Source organism: Antechinus flavipes, chromosome 3 (assembly GCF_016432865.1).
Source record: "Antechinus flavipes isolate AdamAnt ecotype Samford, QLD, Australia chromosome 3, AdamAnt_v2, whole genome shotgun sequence".
NCBI lineage: Eukaryota > Metazoa > Chordata > Mammalia > Dasyuromorphia > Dasyuridae > Antechinus > Antechinus flavipes.
The window spans coordinates 486,704,895-486,724,639 of record NC_067400.1 but is presented as its reverse complement, the minus strand read 5'-3'; positions in this window follow the sequence as shown (position 1 = coordinate 486,724,639).

Genomic DNA, 19,745 nt, shown 5'->3' with positions numbered 1-19,745 from the left:
GGATGAATTATTGGACAGAAAGTACTTTTCAGTCCAATAGGTACCATTTCTGTTTAAAATGCTTACAAAGGCATTTTTATGTTCCCAGAAACTCAGCTATCCTTCATTCAACTTTATTGCTGTTATCTATATTACCAATGTAAAATTATACTAATAGTGTGTCTTGTAACTGGACAAAGGACTCTCTCCCTTCTGTATCATGGGTCTCCTGTGCATCAAAATTCCAGAAAGTTCCTATTAGTGGAAGTGCTAAGAATTAGATGACAACCTAGCACTGGGGCCTAGGACAAATTATTTAACTTCTCAGAATATGTTAATTAATTTGTAAAACACTCATACTTATGTATAGTTTTTAGACTAGGCCTATGATTCCATAAACGTAAGGAATTCTCAATAAGAAAAACTCCATCCAATAAATATAGATGGCACAAGGTCTTCCTAACCACAATTCTGTTTAAGCTTATTGGAGCTGGTTTAAAGCATGTGATAAACACCAAGATCAGGGGGAAATGATCCTGAATTGATTCAATAGCAACATTTCCTGGATCTTTATGCTCTTGATTCTTAACATTAAATTTCTATTCACATAAAATCTCCTAAAGGCAATAGGAAAACTCTAAATATCTTGGAACAAGGGAGAGACAGGGTCAGGCTTCTGTTCCAAGCATTTTTGGGCAGTTGATTTCAATGTAAATCAGTGAAGAGAATAGATATAGTAGTAATATCATAGACAGATTAGATTGTTGAAGAGAAGGGAAAGCCTAGAAATATGGAATCTAATTGGGAAGCTATTATAAGAGAAGGGACAGGGAAGTGAACCATAAAAATAGTTAACTGAATGGTAGGAAAGGGAAAGATTTCAAAGATTATGATATAGAGGTGGTTTGGTTAGATTTGGCAACTGATTGGATATGGTAGTGAAGAGTTAGAAGAATTGAAAAGGAAGTTGAAGAATTGAAAATGATTTCAAACTTGTGAACATGGATCACCAATAGAGTGGTCTTGTCTTCAACAGAAATAAAGAAGTGGGGGTGTGAAAATGGGTTTGGGAAAAGATAATGAAATAAATTTTGGACACACAGTGTGGTGAATTATTGGTATAACATCCAGAAAGAAATATCTATTAGGCAATTGATGATGAGAGCCCAGAGACAAAAATTAGAGTGGGATAGGCAAGATGTCTTAAAAGTTTTTTTGTGGTTTTAAGTTTTTTTTTTTAATAACTTTTTATTGACAGAACCCATGCCAGGGTAATTTTTTTACAACATTACTCCTTGCACTCACTTCTGTTCCGATTTTTCCCCTCTCTCCCTCCATCCCCTCCCCCAGATGGCAAGCAGTCCTATACATGTTAAATATGTTACAGTATATCTTAGATCCAATATATGTCTGCAGAACCGAACAGTTCTCTTGTTGCACAGGGAGAATTGGATTCAGAAGGTATAAATAACCCGGGAAGAAAAACCAAAATGCAAACAGTTTACATTCATTTCCCAGTGTTCTTTCTTTGGATGTAACTACTTCTGTCCATCCTTGATCAATTGAAACTGAGTTAGGTCTTCTCTTTGTCGAAGAAATCCACTTCCATCAGAATACATCCTCATACAGTATCATTGTTGAGGTATATAATGATCTCCTGGTTCTGCTCATTTCACTTAGCATCAGTTCATGTAAGTCTCGCCAGTCCTTTCTGTATTCATTCTGCTGGTCATTTCTTACAGAACAATAATATTTCATAACATTCATATATCACAATTTACCCAACCATTCTCCAATTGATGGGCATCCATTCATTTTCCAGTTTCTAGCCACTACAAACAGGACTGCCACAAACATTTTGGCACATACAGGTCCCTTTCTCTTCTTTAGTATCTCTTTGGGATATGAGCCCAGTAGTAGCACTGCTGGATCAAAGGGTATGCACAGTTTGATAACTTTTTGAGCATAGTTCCAAATTGTTCTCCAGAATAGCTGGATGTGTTCACAATTCCACCAAAAATGTATCAATGTGCCTGTTTTCCCACATCCCCTCCAACATTCCACATTATCTTTCCCTGTCATTTTAGCCAATCTGACAGGTGTGTAGTGGTATCTCAGAGTTGTCTTAATTTGCATTTATCTGATTAATAATGATTTGGAGTATATTTTCATATGGCTATAAATAGTTTCAATTTCTTCATCTGAGAATTGTCTGTTCATATCCTTTGACCATTTATCAATTGGAGAATGGCTTGATTTCTTATAAATTAGAGTCAATTCTCTATATATTTTGGAAATGAGGCCTTTTTCAGAACCTTTGACTATAAAAATGTTTTCCCAGTTTATTGCTTCCCTTCTAATCTTGTCTGCATTAGTTTTGTTTGTACAAAAACTTTTCAATTTGATATAATCAAAATTTTCTATTTTGTAGTCAATAGTGATCTCTAGTTCTTCTTTGGTCATAAATTCCTTCCTCTTTCACAGGTCTAAGAGGTAAACTATCCTATGCTCTTCCAGTTTATTTATAATCTCATTCTTTATGCCTAGGTCATGAACCCATTTTGACCTTATCTTGGTGTACGGTGTTAAGTGTGGGTCAATGCCTAGTTTCTGCCATACTAATTTTCAACTTTCCCAGCAATTTTTGTCAAATAATGCGTTCTTATCCCCAAAACTGGGGTCTTTGGGTTTGTCAAACACTAGATTATTAAAAGTTATTGGCTGTTTTGTCCTTTGAATCTAATCTATTCCACTGATCAACTAGTCTATTTCTTAGCCAATACCAGATAGTTTTAATAACCGCTGCTTTATAATATAATTTTAGATCTAGTACAGCTAGGCCACCTTTTGTTTTGATTCTGGGAAGTTGGCAGAGTAGGTTAACAACTTTGACCAAAAGATTCCAAGACAGTTTTACCTAGTGTGAAGCATAAACACCTGCAGGCTAGCTTCACAGAAACAACAAGCAAGGAGCCCCAGGGCTAGCTGGGTTTGAAGCGGCTTCAACCCTAAGTAGGAGAACTTTCAACTCCCAGCCAATCTGAGGAGTCAGGAATCTGAAGTCTGGGAAGATTGAGGGAATTCTCTTGATTATGAACACCAGAACCAGTTGTGCTGCTGAGACACAGTCCTGGGTAAGAAACAACCAGCACATCTAGTAAGTGCAGAAGCAGTGAGATAAAGTTTCTTCTGGCTGTGGGCACTTGCAAATGGGTAGAGTTTTGGGTTTGAGGTTCCAGGTGAGAGGAGAGAGTGGAAATGAAGCCAGAAGTGCCATCCTGATCACCTCAAGAGTAGGGCTGATTACACTAATAAGTTCTTATTTTTTTAAAATAAGCAAGTAAATAAGAAAGAACTTAACCATAGAAACTTAAAATGGGAATAATGAAGATGTATTCATCTTCAGAGGAAAATCTAAGAAGTAAAAAAAAAGTTGCTTCTACCTCAATCAATAACATTAAATGGCTACCTGTTCAGAAGGAATTCTTAGAAGAATTAAAAAAAAAACCTTAAAAATCAAATGAGAGAGCTTGAGGAAAAACTAAAATCAAAAAATATTCAAGAAAAACAAGAAGATTATGAAAACAAAATCAACTAACTGGAAAATGAAATCCATAGTCTTAAAGAAGAAAATAAATTAGAATTGGGTAAAAGTGAAACAAGTAAAGCTATAAAAAACCAAGAAATAACAAAACAAAATATAGAATGAAGAATATAAGAGAATGTAAAACATTTTATAAGAAAAACAACATATCTAGAAAAGAGAGCAAGAAAAAAATCATAAGAATAATTGAACTGCCTGAAAGCTGCGACCAAAAAAAGAACTTTGACATTATATTACAAGAAATAATCAAAGAAAATTGTCTTGAAGTGATGGAACAAGAGGGAAAAGTAGAAATATAAAGAAATCCATTGATCATTACCTCAAAGAGATCCTACAAGGAAAACACATAGGAACATTACTGGTAAATTTTGAAGTCCCAGATCAAAGAGAAAATTTTACAAGAAACAAAAAACAATTCAAATATACTGGAGCTACAATTAAATTTGTACAGAATTTATCAGCTGCTAAAATAAAAGACTGCAAATCTTGAGATAATATACATCGGCAATTTGGCCTATGGCCAAAAATATCACATCCAGCAAAACTTAGCATTTAATAGGGAATTAATTAAATTAAATTTTATTTATTAAAAATGGGAAAAAAATATTCAATGAACTAACAGATTTTCAAGATTTGTCTCAACCAAACCTGAACTCAATAAAAAATTTAACTTATTAGGGCTAACATCAAAGACTAATTTCAAGGGACTCAGCAAGGACAAACTGTTTGTATTTTATATGTGGAAATATAAATCATGTTTAAGATTAACATCAGTTACTGGGTAGTTCAAAAGAAAAACTGGGATAGAGATGAGTATAATCTGACTCTAAAAAGTAAAATTGTCTAGGAAAAGGCTAAAATAGTCATTATGCTATATGAATGAGGTACAGAACTAAAATTGACAGCCATTAGATGGAGGAGAGCTTCTGTTATATATGCTTTCTTGAAATGGAAATTTAATATTATATAGATTGAATCCTTTTTGTTGTTCTGCTGGGTACTGTTTTCTTTAATTTTCCTTTTTCTGTCTTTCTTTTTATAATTTTTTTCTTATTTTGCATTTAGTTTTAAATATTTTTAAAAGCCCTGGGATAGTTTACATGCTTACAATCATAAAAGAATAAAGTTAAATTAGAGATGAGCAACAAAGAAAAGGCACTAGCATTAAGAAGTATTATGACGGGTTTCTTGCAGAATGTGCTATTTGAGATGGAAGCCATTGAAAGCAGGAGGCAAAGATAAGGAGGAAGGGAAATTCAGGCACGAGGGGGAACCCATGAAAATGCCCAATCAGGAGGTGGAATAGAAGAACAACAATGTCCCTGGACCAAAGAGTATATGAAAGGGAGTAAGATGTCTGCATATTGAAAAGTAGGAGCAGGTTAGATTATGAAATTGTTTTTCAAATAGAGGATTTTAAATCTGATCTGACAGGTGATAGGGAACTGTTAGAGTTTACTGATGGGAGGATAACATGGATCTGTGCTTTAGGAAATCAGTTTAGGAAGATCAACAACTAAGTGGAGGATTGACTGGAAAGGAAACAAACTCAAGGTAGAAAGTCATAGAGTCCAATCAATTATTACAATAGTAAAGGCCCTAGAGTAATGGCAGTTATAACAGAAATAACAGAATAAATAACAGAAAGAATAACAAGAGATGTTGGGGAGATAGAATTGACAGAACTTGGCAACATAACGGATATATAGGGTGAAAAAGAGTGAGGAGGTTGGATGATGTTTATTTTGTGAATTTGGGTGACAGGGAAGGTGTGGTACTCTTGAAATAAATGATTCAGGAAGAGGTAGTATTAGGGGAAAAGTTAATCATTTCAGTTTTGAACATGTTGAATTAGATTTATTCACTAGACAATCAATCTGAGATAACTAATAAGCTATTAAAGATATAAGACCATAGGTCATAGGAAAACTTAGGGCTAGATAAGCAGATCTGAGGATCACTTGCAAATGTATGATAATTAAATTCATTAAAGAATTTCACACAAAAAAGGAGACAGAGAAGTTAGGAGAGAGCAGCATCACAAAAACATCAAAAGAATAAACATTAAGAAGAAGAGTGTGGTTGGCAGTGTCAAAGGCTTTAGAAAGATCAAAGAGGATGAGAAGTGGAAAAAGATCTTTAAATTTGACAATAAAAAGATTACTGGTAATTTTGGAGAGAGCAGTTTCAGTTGAATGATGAGATTGTTCAACTGACATAGGAAGCCAGATCATAGAGAGCTAAAGAATTGGAAGCACAATGCAGATAGTAGATGTTTTCTCAAAGAATTTGGCCAAGAAAGGATGGATATACATGAGACAAATGCACTGGGGATGAACAAGCACTGAGAATGGGAGAGAATAACTATATGTTTGTAGAAAGTAAAGCAGCAGTCATTAGACAAAGAGAACTTGAAGACTGATGAAAAAGTGGGGATGACAGAAGGGACAAATTGCTAAAGAGGTGGAATAGGAACACTTGTACACGTAGATGGATTTGCCTAGGCAAAGAGGACTGTCTCTTCATAAGAGATATAGGTGAACGAGGAAGGAATATGAGTTATGTGAGATGAGGCAGGGAGAAGGAACTCAGCAAAAGTCTCTTTTTTTCTGTGAAATATGATGCAAAGTTCATGGCTGTGAGGTTAGGGAAGGCGAGTCATGGGAGGTTTGAGGACAGCTATGTTGAGTGAGATAGTGAATCAATTAAAGAGGTAGAAAAAGATTACCTTGTGATAACAAGGGTCTAGATTGAAAGGCAGGAGAGAGAAAGAAAGACACAAGCTCTGAGATAGAACAGAATGGAATTAAGAATGCAAGTTCTTTCTCAGAAATGAGAAGAAAAGAGGGAAAGATAGAAGCATAGAAATGGAAAGAAAAGCCAATATGAATGACTTCTCTTTTTTGATAAAATGCTCTGCTGAAAGGCAGTGGGGAAGAGATTGTTTAGGATGTTACAAGAGGGAAGAGAAGGCTCAAAACAGCCTCTACATTATGGAAATATGATAGTAAAATTCTGAATAATAACAGAATTGCCATGCTGAAGTGAATATCCAGTTGAGAGTAGATAAAATAAATTTATAGTGGAATCTATCAATGAAGTTATATGACTTCCTACAGAATCATTCAACATGAGGCTAGTATAATCCCAAAGGACTCATGATGAAAAATGCTATCCACCTTCAGAGAAGGAAATAATGTTCTCTGAATACATTTTTCTTTCTTTCTGTCTTTCTTAATTTCTTTCTTTCTTTCTCTCTTTCTTCCTCTTTTTTTCTCTTTCTCCCTTCCTTCCCTCATTCCTTTCTCCCTTTCTTTCTTTCTTTCTTTCTTTCTTTCTTTCTTTCTTTCTTTCTTTCTTTCTTTCTTTCTTTCTTTTTCTTTCTCCCTTCCTTCCTTCCTTCCTTCCTTCCTTCCTTCCTTCCTTCCTCCTTCCTTCCTTCCTTCCTCCTTCCTTCCTTCCTCCTTCCTTCCTTCCTTTCTTTTTCTTTTTCTTCTTTCCCTCTTTCCCTCCCTCCTTCCCTCTTTCCTTCCTTCCCTCCCTTCATCCTTCTATCCCTCCTTCCTTTCCTTCCTTCTTTCTTTTCTTCCTCCCTTTCTCCTCCCTCCCTTCTTCCTCCCTCCCCCTTTTATCTCTCTCCCTTCCTTCCTTCCTTCCTTTCATTCAAGTTTTCTTGCACAAAATGATTAATATATAAATGTTTTGCATGATTGTACATGTATAATCTATATCAGATTGCTTGCCATTGGGGCAGCTAAATGGCAGAATGGGTAGAGTACCAGCCTTCTCAGTGTTCAGGATTTTGAAGTAGAACAATTAAGGGGGGGGGGTGTTGAGATCAAGAATATCGTCAATCCTGTAAATGTCATGATGGAGTGAAGATAAAGATCAAGGTTACTGAGGAAGTTGATAAATTGGGAAGCCAGGGTGTATCTAGGAAGAATGTCCAAGGAAAAAAATCAATTTTTTAAAAGCAATGAGATATTCACATATGTTCAACTTGAATGAACAATGAATAAAGAAGAAAGTGCAATTCTTGCCAAGGAAATTTGGCTTAGTGGCTGAAGCAATGGGCTGGAAATTCAAATCACAGTTCTGACCACATGTCATGAATTTGGGCAGACTGATATTTTCTCTGTCTCAGGTTTTCACTTTTTAAACATTTGAAAGTCAAAGAGTCATAGCCGAATTATTCAGTAGCTTTGTGTCACTAATTTACAGTGTGACTGTGAACAAGTCACTTTACCTTTTGGGGAATCTCAGTTTCCCCATCTGCAAAATAAGGATTCTGGACTAGCTGACCTTTAGTGTCCTTTCCAATCTAAATTCTATGATTATGAAAATAACAAAGATGACAATGTTATTCTACCATTACTAAAAAAATGATTTGCCTCCAATGTTCTAAAATAAACATAATCACAGGTTATAGCAGCATGCTGAAAGGTTATGGAAATATTCCAAATGAATCAGGAAATTCTCAGTCAGGAAATGAGTAATGTGAAGTTTAATGAAATTGAGCCAAGTAAAATTAATTGGAACAGGTAGGGAAAAATCCCTACCGTGAGATATATTAGGCTGTAAAACTATCTCCTGAGGCAAATGGTAGAAACTTCAGTGATTTAGTTATTTTAAATTGGACCAGACAAAATACTTGCAAATACATTAATGATAATGCCTTCCATCTCTATGGAACTTTCAATTTTTCAAAGGACTTTCCTATCAGTTACCTTATTTGATCTTCATAAGAATTCTGGAAGGAATGCATTAATAACCATCTTCAATAGACAAGGAACCTGGAATGTAGTGATTTCTTTAATATTCTAGTCATCTCCAATTTCATATATTTACTTTGTTCGGATGATTGTATTTAGAGTAAACCAGTTACTGGATAATAACAATGATGATAATGATAATAAGATGATGATGATGATGATAATAGTATTTATACCACAATTTAAAATTTGCCAAACACTTTACAAATATTTTATCTTCACAATAACCATTAGAGATAGGTTCTATTATCACAAATGTTTTTACAGATCAGGTAACTGAGGCAAATAGAGGTTAAATGAATTGCCTTGGGTAACAAAGCTAGTAGGTATCTGAGGTGAGATGTAAATTAGTTCTAGATTTGAACTTCTCTTCGAAGACAAAGTCAGCAACCTACGGTCAAAACAAGGGTTAACTATTCTAGTAGTGGGGCAGGTCAAAAGGAAATAATAAGCTGAGAAAACTTTTTATGTCGGGATGGGTGGCCAGGATCTTTGGTAGTTTATTTCTTTGGAAATCTCCAGCCTAACTCCACGTCTTTTTGAAGAGAAAGAAGCTATTAAGACCATCAGTAGATATTAATAAGAGGATATCAGGCATATGGCAAACAGCACATGGAAAGCAGAGTGACTTTTTCCCTCACTAGTATTTCCCAAGGTCACAACATTGTCTAGCTTCCATTCACTGTTCCAATATCCCTAGAAATATAATAATTAGAATTTATTCTTTATGGGAAAAGGAAACATGGAATATCAGGAATACTCTCTGACTATCTGAATTGGCTAACCCCCTACTTCCAGAGTGAAGGTGACTTACACATGAGGGTTAGGATCAGGCTTTCTCTAATGTGCATCACATTTTCTGGTGGAGACTGCTCCCTATTCTCACTTGAGCACAGCCTGGTTCAATTTAAACTGCCTCAGCAGGATTGCAGTTGTTCAGTCTCAAAATGAACTCACTAATAGTCTCCCACTGCTAGATTCTGTATTCAGTGCCCTGGACATAATTACCATCTGACCCCCACACCTCATTACTTCCAGGGTGAAATTCACTGCAGGTGCCCTAGCCAGGTGTCAACATTCCTTCCATCTGCACCCTGCTCCTTCTCTTTTTTTAGAGTGCAGTAGAGACCAGTGGGACTCGATGCCCTGCATCTTTGCTGTGTAGTTTAGAAAGATTATCTTTAAAAAGTTCTTTAATGTGTGAATAGATTTATGGATTCTTTACTTTGTGCACCTCTACTTATAGCAGTTTATATTCCAGTAACCTGTAATTCTTACAGTTCTACAATATCTATTTGATTGACCAGTTCTCAAATTATGCCCAATAACTATGGTTTTGCTGTGGTCACTCTGTATTCAATTGAAAACAATCTACCTAGACATGGATTCACCTGCCAGAATCAATCAATTATACAGTATATTGTTGTAAGTGGAATAGTAAAAATCAATTACAATTTCACATAAATTCAGATGTTAGTTTTAGATATGGAAGGAAACACTGAGGCCATCTGTTCCAATGCTATCATTTTATTGATGAAGAATTGAGTCATAGAGGATAAAGAGAATTAATTGTTCAGGATCACACAGTAAATGCTGAGGACTGAGGACAGCTCTCAATGGCTATGGAATAGGTTTTCTATATACTAAACTACAATGCTTCTGAATAATAATAATGGTTTATAAAACATTTTACAAATATTATCTCATTTGATCCTTATAATAATCCTGAGCTACCAAGGTCACATGACTTGCCTAGGGTAACATGACCAAGAAGTATCAGTATTCAAATTGACACTCAGATTTTTCCAATTCTATCCACTGTGACTTCTACTCACAGATCTTTTTAATAATATGATGAAACCTATGAACTCCTAAGAATGATGATTTTGAATGTGAAAAGTAAAATATTCAAAAGAATTACAATAGAAAACAATTATATTGAAATGTATTTATATGTATATATGCTATATATGTGCCTATATATGTATATATGTGTATATCTATATTTCTAAATCTTATAAACCTCAGGGTTAAGACTCTTTTTCTAGATGTTCTTCCTTTTTAAATTTTTAAAAATTTAATCCATTTTTTTCCATTTAAATTTTTATTCCATTTTTTCCATTTAAATTTTAATCCATTTTTTAATCCATTTCTTGCCACTGGGTCCATTTTATCTACAGTAAGGGGAGAAATATTTACCTTTGAAGAAGGACAAAACAGGATCCTATACCTTTTTTTTTTTTAACTGCAGAAGCATCAGTAAATAATGACTTTAATCTTATTTAGATGTAGATATAGATATAGATGTTGATAATGACCCACCATCAGCACTCAATGTGGTTTGTTTTGTTGTTTGAGATTTTTTGTTTTGTTTTGTTTTGTTTTGTTTCATTTTTGGTGTATTTGTTAAATTTGGAATTTTGATCCTTTTTTATTTAAGCCAGAAGGGCAGTGCCTACTGCAATCCCCCTGAATCAGTATTGAAGTTTTGACCTGTTGCATTCCCTGCTCATTGGGTGGTCTGGTAGCCCTTCCATTTCTCAGGAATCACTAAATTGATATCAAATTTAATGCATGCAATTGACTGGTTTGAACTCTTCTCCACTCAGCTTAATAGTTCTGAAAACTTCAGCCTCTTTCAATAGGAGAGGTTCCAGATATGACACCACACCTGATACAACAGCATTTGCTTTAAGGTTGTTAGGTGGTACAGAGAATAGAACTCTGAACCTGGAGACCCAAATTCAAATCATGTCTCAGACACACCTATGTGATCGGGCAAATATTTTAATCCCTGCTGCCTCAGTTTTCTCATCTGTAAAAATGGAGATCATAATAGCATCTATCTCCCAGGATTGTTGTGACAATCAAATGAGCTAACAAGATTAGTAAAGAAGTTTACAAACTTTAAAGTGTTATATAAATACTGCTACTATTTTCCAATGGCAATGAGCTAATGAGATTGGTAAAGAAGTTTGTAAACCTTAGTGTTATATAAATATGCTAGTATTTTCCAATAACATTGATAGTTTTAGCACTATTCTTGATGCATTTATAATCTTGCACTAGGCCTTCCTTGTTATCAATAACAGGCATTGAGAGAAAAAAACAGTTTGTGACAATGGAATGATGATAAAATAATTTCACCCTCATGGGGACCAAACCAGGGTCACATTAGTTAATAAGTACCAACTATTACTGTCAGGTCAATAAGAATGGCAAGCTTATTCATTTTATAGATTAAGGAATTAACAAAGATAAGAATTCATGAGGTATTTTGGTTATTGGATCTTGTATACATTATTTTATGTTGATCTTCATAAGAAACTTGTGATATAGTACAAAGGTTATTATCCTCATTTTACCAAGAGAAAACAGAAACTTGGGGGGAAATTCAATTACTCATTTATGTTCTAGATCCCAGAAACATTGAGAGCATAGAGCCAGGAAGATGTGTGGCTAGCATGACATCACCATTAAAGAAAGATGTCTTGGACAAGGATATTTTACAGGAGGAAAAAAAATCACAAACAACTATTCTCCTTCAATTATCTGCCTTGACTCCATACTGATTTATTGTAAAATGTATTCTTACCTCCTATTTTACCCTTTAGAAGAAACATTCGGGTGGACTTTGATTTTATCAGTCACAGCCTCTGGTTTACACATTTTGGCCACATCTTGTACTATACCCGTTTTTCCCAGGTGAATTTTTCCCTCGAGTACTGTTGATTATGATTAATTATGAAAGACCATCCCCCTTTTCCTCAAGGAGTGGAGATTCATCCCTCAAGGTCACATAAGTACTATTTGGCACAATCAAGTCTTGAACTGAGATTTTCAGACTCCAAATTTAATGCTAATTTTACATGATGCATTGCCTCATCCATTTTCTTCCCTCTGTTCTACAAGATGAAAAAGTAGTTCAAGAGGGAATTATGTATGGTATTTGTGGCTGAAATGAAGCTAAGATTTTTCAAGGGTGAAAAACCTGTAGTGATAAAGCTACATTGTACAATAGACCAGAAGCAAAAGGTGATTCAAATAAATCAGAAGAGTCAGATACCAAAGTAGCCATTTTGAAATACAAAAGAAAGGGGATCTATTGCAAAAATATTATCTGGGAACTGCTAGCTTAAAAAGCCAAGGTCTCTCATTTCATCCAGGGCCATCTCTAGTCATTTTGATCTATACCTTGCCACTAGACCCACTTGACTCTGGAGGAGAAAGAGAGGATGGTGACCCTGTACAGCCCTTGCTCATTTAAATCCAATTCACTTGCATGCCATGACATCACCTCCCTGATGTCATGGTCCTCTTCGAGAACAAAGGACTAACTACAACAATATCTGGGGACGAGAAGAGTAATCTGATAACAAGACATGAATAAATTAGTAAGTGAAAATCACGTATTAAACACTTTCTATTGTGCCAAGAGCCGAGATTTAAATCTAAGCAAGCCAGATGGTCCCTGACCTTAAGGAGCTTAATTTTATTGAGAAGACAATAGATATGTGGAAGTGATGACTAAAGAGGATCATTTTGAAGAGGGATGTTATAAAGAATGGTGATTTGGGTAACAGGAAAGCTAATTCAGAGACCCTTTCAGGAATGGTAGAGTTGATATGATTATCATTCTAAGAATGGTTAAAAATGATGAAAAGACAGGGAATGAAGAGCATGAAAGTGATTAGAAAATAGGGGATTGAGATTAGATAAGGTAAAGTGATGATAATCTTCACTAGACACAAGATCTAGGGGGCAAGCAGAAGAGTCCAGGGTTTCAAAAAAATTTAGGTATCCAATAAAGTCTGAGCTTTTAAAAGGAATTAAGACATAATTTGTCATATCTTCATGTTCTCATCCTGTAACATGTAATGCTGACTCACTTTTTTTTGGAATGAGCTTCCAATATATAAAGCTGCTGAAGTTCCAGCATTTCCTACATGAAAAATATTGCTGAATAAGCAGTAGTGGAATGGACTAGATTCTACCAGTATCTAAATAAGTCCTTAGCTCTGAATTAAGGACCATTGAATGGTATATTCAGTTCAATTCAAAAAGCACATAGTAGGCACTATATGTAGTAAGATTATCAATAACCAAACACCCTAGTCCGGACTGAACTCTTTAATATTGTACAAATACTTTAAATGAGTATTTTATTCAGCAATCAAGAATTCAGGCATTCTAGCCATTGGAGGTACAAGTACAAAAAATGAAATAATCCCTATTTGTAATGAACTTACATTCTAATAAGAAAGATGACAAGTACATAAAAATAGATACAGCATAAATATTAAGTTAATATATGTAGTGATAAAGGAGTGAGGAAGAGCCCCATATGCAGTGAAGATTCTGTTCTTGTATATGTCTTGAAAGATGGCAGAAAAGACAGCTCTAGTTTCTCCCCCTACCTTGCTTCTCCTAGGGAGGCTTTCATTCCTGCCAAGATGGGAAATAGAAGGATGGGACTGATGACCATCATTTTGTTCTCCTCAGAGAGGTACCTAGCTAGAACTCTTATCTGCTCACTGTTTGTCCAGAGGATATGATCAGGTTCAAGTTAGCTTTTGATTGCTTTATTTGAGGAGGGAAGGGGGATTCCAAATTCTATATCCATGGCTTGATTCCTTTCTCATTAAATACTAATTTCATAATGAACACATATAGAGAATAGCAAAGACAATCCCAATCAGTAACAAAAAGGAAATCAGAAAAAGTATTCATAAGGAGCTCAATACAAGCTATCACAGAGTAAAAGAGTTCTCTCTTTGGAGGTGAGATAACTAATCTCAGCCAACTGGATCTTTCCCAAGGGAGGACTCCCTAAGTTTCAAGAATAGCAAGCAGGGATAGGGCATGATGAAGATTGTTGTTCCTTTCATGTTTTCTCAGAACTTTTTACTTCAGCAGCCTAAAGTGGGATTGGCTTTTTCCATCTTACTTCTCAAAGCTGGAAGTTAGGAATATTCAAATGATGGGGCTCTGAAATAATGTTGGACAAGAACTGAAGCTCTTGTCTTTGACTAACTTCACCTCACTTTTTACATAGGGAAGAACTTTTATCCCCATCAATAAAGAGAAAGTTTCATATCAATAGGTTTTGAGATAGGGGTTATTTTTTTCACTTAATATTTTTTTAATTACACATAAAGATAATTCAATTTTGTAGCATTTTGAATCCCAATTTTTCTCCCTCCCTTTCTTCCTTTCCCACTTCCCCAAGACAGCAGATAATCTCATATAGATTATATATGTACAGTCATTTTAAACATATTTTCCTATTAGTCATGTTGTGAAAGAAAAATCAAAATAAAAAGGAAAAAAAACATGAGAAAGAAAAAACAAAAACACAAAAAAAGTTAAAATAGTTTGCTTCAATTCACACTCAGTCTTCTTAGTTTTTTCTCTGGATGTGGATGGCATTTTCCATCCTGTCTATTGGAATTGTCTTGGATTACTGCATTGTTGAGAAGAGCTAAGTCTATTATAATTGATCATCACACAATGTTGTTACTATATATAATGTTCTCCTGATTCTGCTCACTGCACTTAGCATCAATTCATGTACATCTTTCCAGGTTTTTCTGAAATCATCCTGCTCATCATTTCTTATAGAATAACTATTTCATTACATTCAAATACCATAACTTATTCAGCCATTCCATAATTGATGGGCACCCAATCAATTTCCAATTCTTGCCACTATAATAAGAGCTGCTATAAACATTTTTGCACACTTTTTTTCCCTTAAAAGAGAAAAATCTACGTCAGGATTCAAAAAGATCTTGACATAACTCAAAAATTGAATTATTAGAGGACTTCCATACCAATATATACACTCCTGCACAAGGTAGATCCATAGGTATATTGATGTTATATACATTCTCAGATTTTTCAATGTATTGATCAGTTATGATGATTTTTTTCCCTTTCTTTTTTTGGTCTTTGAAACATGCCATTTATTATATGGAACAGCTCTCGGAAATGTAGTTAAACTGAATAAATTAAGATAATATAAAAAAGAAAAGACATCAATAAAAATTTGTTTAAAAATGCAATGGTCTGAATCTTTTGAAATAAAATTCAGTAGGAATAAATGTAACATTTTAAATCTGGATTCAAAAAAAAACATTTTTACAAGTATACAATGAAGGAGGCATGGTTCAAGAAAAGTTTTTCTGAAAAATATCTTGGAATTTTAAAAAATTAAAATCTTTGAATTTCACTGGACTACAGCAGTGGTCCTCAAACTTTTGTTCTCAATATCTTTATCCTATTAAAAATGATTGAGGATCTGTCCAAAGAGTTTTTGTTTATGTGGGTTATAGTATGGATATTGATCACATTAAAAAAATATGAATTTGTAGATTCTCTGAAAGGATTTCAGAGATTCCTCAGGATGCTCTGGACCAGACTTTGAGAACCACTGGACTACAGGCTCAATATGAATAAGCAGAGTGATACAGCAAACAACAATGCTAATGTGATCTTGCACTTCATTAAAACAAGCATAGATTTCAAGAATAAGGAGATGAAAATTCTCAATACTCTGCCCTGGTCAGAATACATCTAGAATATTGTTTTCAATTTCAAGATCCACATTTTAAGATCAATAAGATGAAAAGGATCCTGAAGGCAGCCAGAATAGTGAAGGACAATAAGATCATATGAAGATGGCTTAAAGGAATTAGGGATGTTTAAGTTTGAAGAAAAGATGACTCAAAAGGAAAGGATCTATTAAAAACAATATTTTGGGAATTTAAAGTTTAAAATTCAAAGTTTTAAACTTTAATTTTAAAGATTAATAAGATGAAAAGGATCCTGAATATTGTTTTCAATTTCAGGATCCACATTTTAAGATCAATAAGATGAAAAGGATCCTGAAGGCAGCCAGAATAGTGAAGGACAATAAGATCATATGAAGATGGCTTAAAGGAATTAGGGATGTTTAAGTTTGAAGAAAAGATGACTCAAAACGAAAGGATCTATTAAAAACAATATTTTGGGAATTTAAAGTTTAAAATTCAAAGTTTTAAACTTTAGAAAATTAAAATTTCAATAAGACTTCTAAAACACCCTATATTAGTATATATGGGATAAATATATGCAGAATGTGTGTGTGTGTGTGTGTGTGTATGTATGTGTGTAATAGCTAAATATAAAATAGTTAAAGAGGGAGGGTACTAGCAGGAAGATCAGGAAAAGTTCTTATTGAGGGATCCTATGAGACTGAATATGTCCTAGACATGAGGACAACTATTTTGAAGATAAGAAACAGAGAGAAATGCATTTTGATTAAATTGTGGCCAAACTCTATCTAGTTTGGGAAAGAAAATAATCTATAATAATGTTAGAATGATAGATTGGGGCCAAAGGGAAGAACTTTAAAAAGCAAACTTTATATTTGCCCCTAGAAGCAATAGGGATATTTATTGAATAAAATGACATAGTCAAGGCACATATCTGTGCTTTAGGAAAATAACTTTGGCAGTTGAATGGAGGAATAGGAGTAAGAAGATAATTTCAGGTAGGGAGTCCAATTAGGAAGCTATTGCAATTGTTTAGACCTCATTAGAAATCACCAAGCAGCTATATGACCACTTGTTCAGGTATGTTATGATAGATTCCTTTTAGATATGAGTTGAACTAAATGACCACTGAAGTCTCTTCCAATGCTAAAATTCTGTGATTATATGAACTATTATGTTAGAAACTGAGAAAAGAGTTAAAAGTGAGAAAATCTGAAGACTAAAAATACATTATTAGTAAATTTGTAGAATGTTCAATTCCTATTTTTTCCCTTGTTTCCTATCAATGGTAGTGATCTTTAAGATATAAAGCTAGAACAAACATGGTTAACAGAGAATTGAAATCTGTGTTAGATAAGGAGATAGGAATTAATTGTTTAAAAGGTAGTTACAGCTATCTAGATCTAAATCAATTATATTTCAGGGTACTGAGAAAATTTGTAGATGATACTTTGGTCTATTGAAGCCACTTTAACTGGGTAGACTGCTAATCATCTTGTAATAGAGGAATAGTAACAGAGGAATCTATAAATATCCCTTTAAAATAATATTCACTTAGAAATTCAAGGACAGACCTTTATGGAGTGACCAAAATGACCGATATAGTTCATTATTGAGAGTGGAGATGGAAAGGCTGCTATAATGATTAGAATGCCATTAATTTAACTATCCAGACCAATTGTTTTGTAGCCATTATTTTGGTCATTTTAATGACAGAAACAGATGGACCATGTGGCAAGATGATTATTTTCTAAGTGATAGAATTGCAACTGATTGACCCATGGATCATATAGGCTCATTGTAAATTTAACTAAACAAAAATATTATTTATTTATTTATTCATTGATTCACTTAATATTCTTTCAGTGAGGCAATATGACTACAAATCATGAAATACCACAGTCTCCAAAGAATCAAAATTGTAGATCACCAAAAGTCAATGAGGAGACATATGGTAGGAATAAATACCTTGAAATATACTACCAACAATGACTTGCATATAATGATGAGGTGGGCTGGTCTTGTCACAAGAATAAGAAATGGCTGCTAGACAGCCTGTGTGTTTTACTGATAAACAACCAATTTTAAGAGTTCTAAATAAAAGTTAACTGTACATTGGTAGGCTTCCTATGGAAGACTGATGAGAGGACATTGTTGAAGTGACCCAGCACAAGAGGGCATGGATAGATTTCTATCTATTTATAAAAAACTATAACTCACAAGTTCCCATCAATAGATTTGCTTTCAAGAGTGAGCCAGCTTTCATTGAAGAAAAGCAAAGTCATTTTCCTGAAATGGCACAGTAAGAAGAAAAAAATCTCTCATAAAAACCTGGTACACAGTCACTTAGAAATATATTCAGCATCAATTGGGAAAGGAAATACACCGTGAATTTACAAGTAGAAAGAGACATGCATAAGGAACACAAATGGCCATGGAATATGCATGTAAGAAATTGTCTCTTACACCTCTAAACATTACAATATTCTTCATATCCCTCTGCAATGTAGGTGCTTAATAGTATGTCAAAAAGAATTGAATTCCTTATCTCCTTAATTAGACTCTGAGCTCTTGAAGAGTAGGCATTATATTTTAATCATCTTTGAATCCATAAGTGTCTAGTGAGCATAGTAGAGGGTCAAAAATGTTTATTGAATTGTGTATGATTAAATTGGAATCCAAAAGATAGATGAAAGGTTGAAGCAGGGGCCAGGTGGGTAGCAATGTGGTCTGCCATTGCTACTGTAGTGTGAGCAAGTCAACAAGACATGTGCATTCAATTTCAGTCACTTTGGCCTTAAAGACAAGGTTACCCTCATAAGTATTATTTCCTCTCTGCTCAATTGGTTTGACTCAGGAAGATCTGCCTTTGTATATCCACACATACACATACATACACAAATAGTTTGGGTTAAAAAAAAAAAAAAAACTAGTACAGTTGCAAACAATGCTGTAATATAAATAAGTAAGTATCCACAATCCTACCATTTTCTGCCTATTGAAAGTTCTAATTAACTTCCATTAAGAAAATTAGCTAGAAAGTTTCTTATAAACACCTATTCACATAATCATCAATTCTACATTCTATCTGAAAGTATCCCAGCGTGTAAGTAATTCTTTTATGATGTAAGTTCCTTGAGACAGAGATTTTCCATTTTGGTTTTGTATCCCTGGTAAATAATAAATGCTTGTGGAATTAAATTGAGTTAAAAAGAGGTTTTCTAGGGGTGGGCAAGGAGAGAAACAAAGTATTTTAAACGAATGAAGTAGAGACATTGCAGTGAAGCTGATATTTATCTGAAAGTTACATTTTACCTAAGCAATCTTTGCTCAGAGTCCTTAACAAACCACTGCTTTGGACACTTGAGCTGTCCCTCAGATACAAGTTTTCAGTTTCCCAGAAGGGTGTCATTATAATAATTATTCCAGAGAGTTTTCACATCAGCAGAGAATAAACTTATGAAATCTATGACATTGTTAAATTTCCATCTGTTCCAGGAGCTGTTGACGATACACATGAGGTTATTCAGGCACTGTTTCAAAATGATGTGAGTTGGAGGACCCATAAATCATGTTGCTGCCTCACGACACAAGGTATATGTGGTGCCAGGTGCAGTATAACAGATGTAGCCTCCAATTTACCAGGATCATGTCACAATTCATTCACATTATGGCAGTCTGGAGTTAGAAATCTGCTGGAAATGCGACAAACATATGCCGGGTGGCTGCTGGGTAAGCATGTTTTCCACAGCAATATATTATACATAGCAGGTTGCAGTATTAATTAATTTATTCCTGGTCTGCAGATATCATTTGCAAATTGTCTCTGGACATCTATGTCAAAGCTTTAAAGTG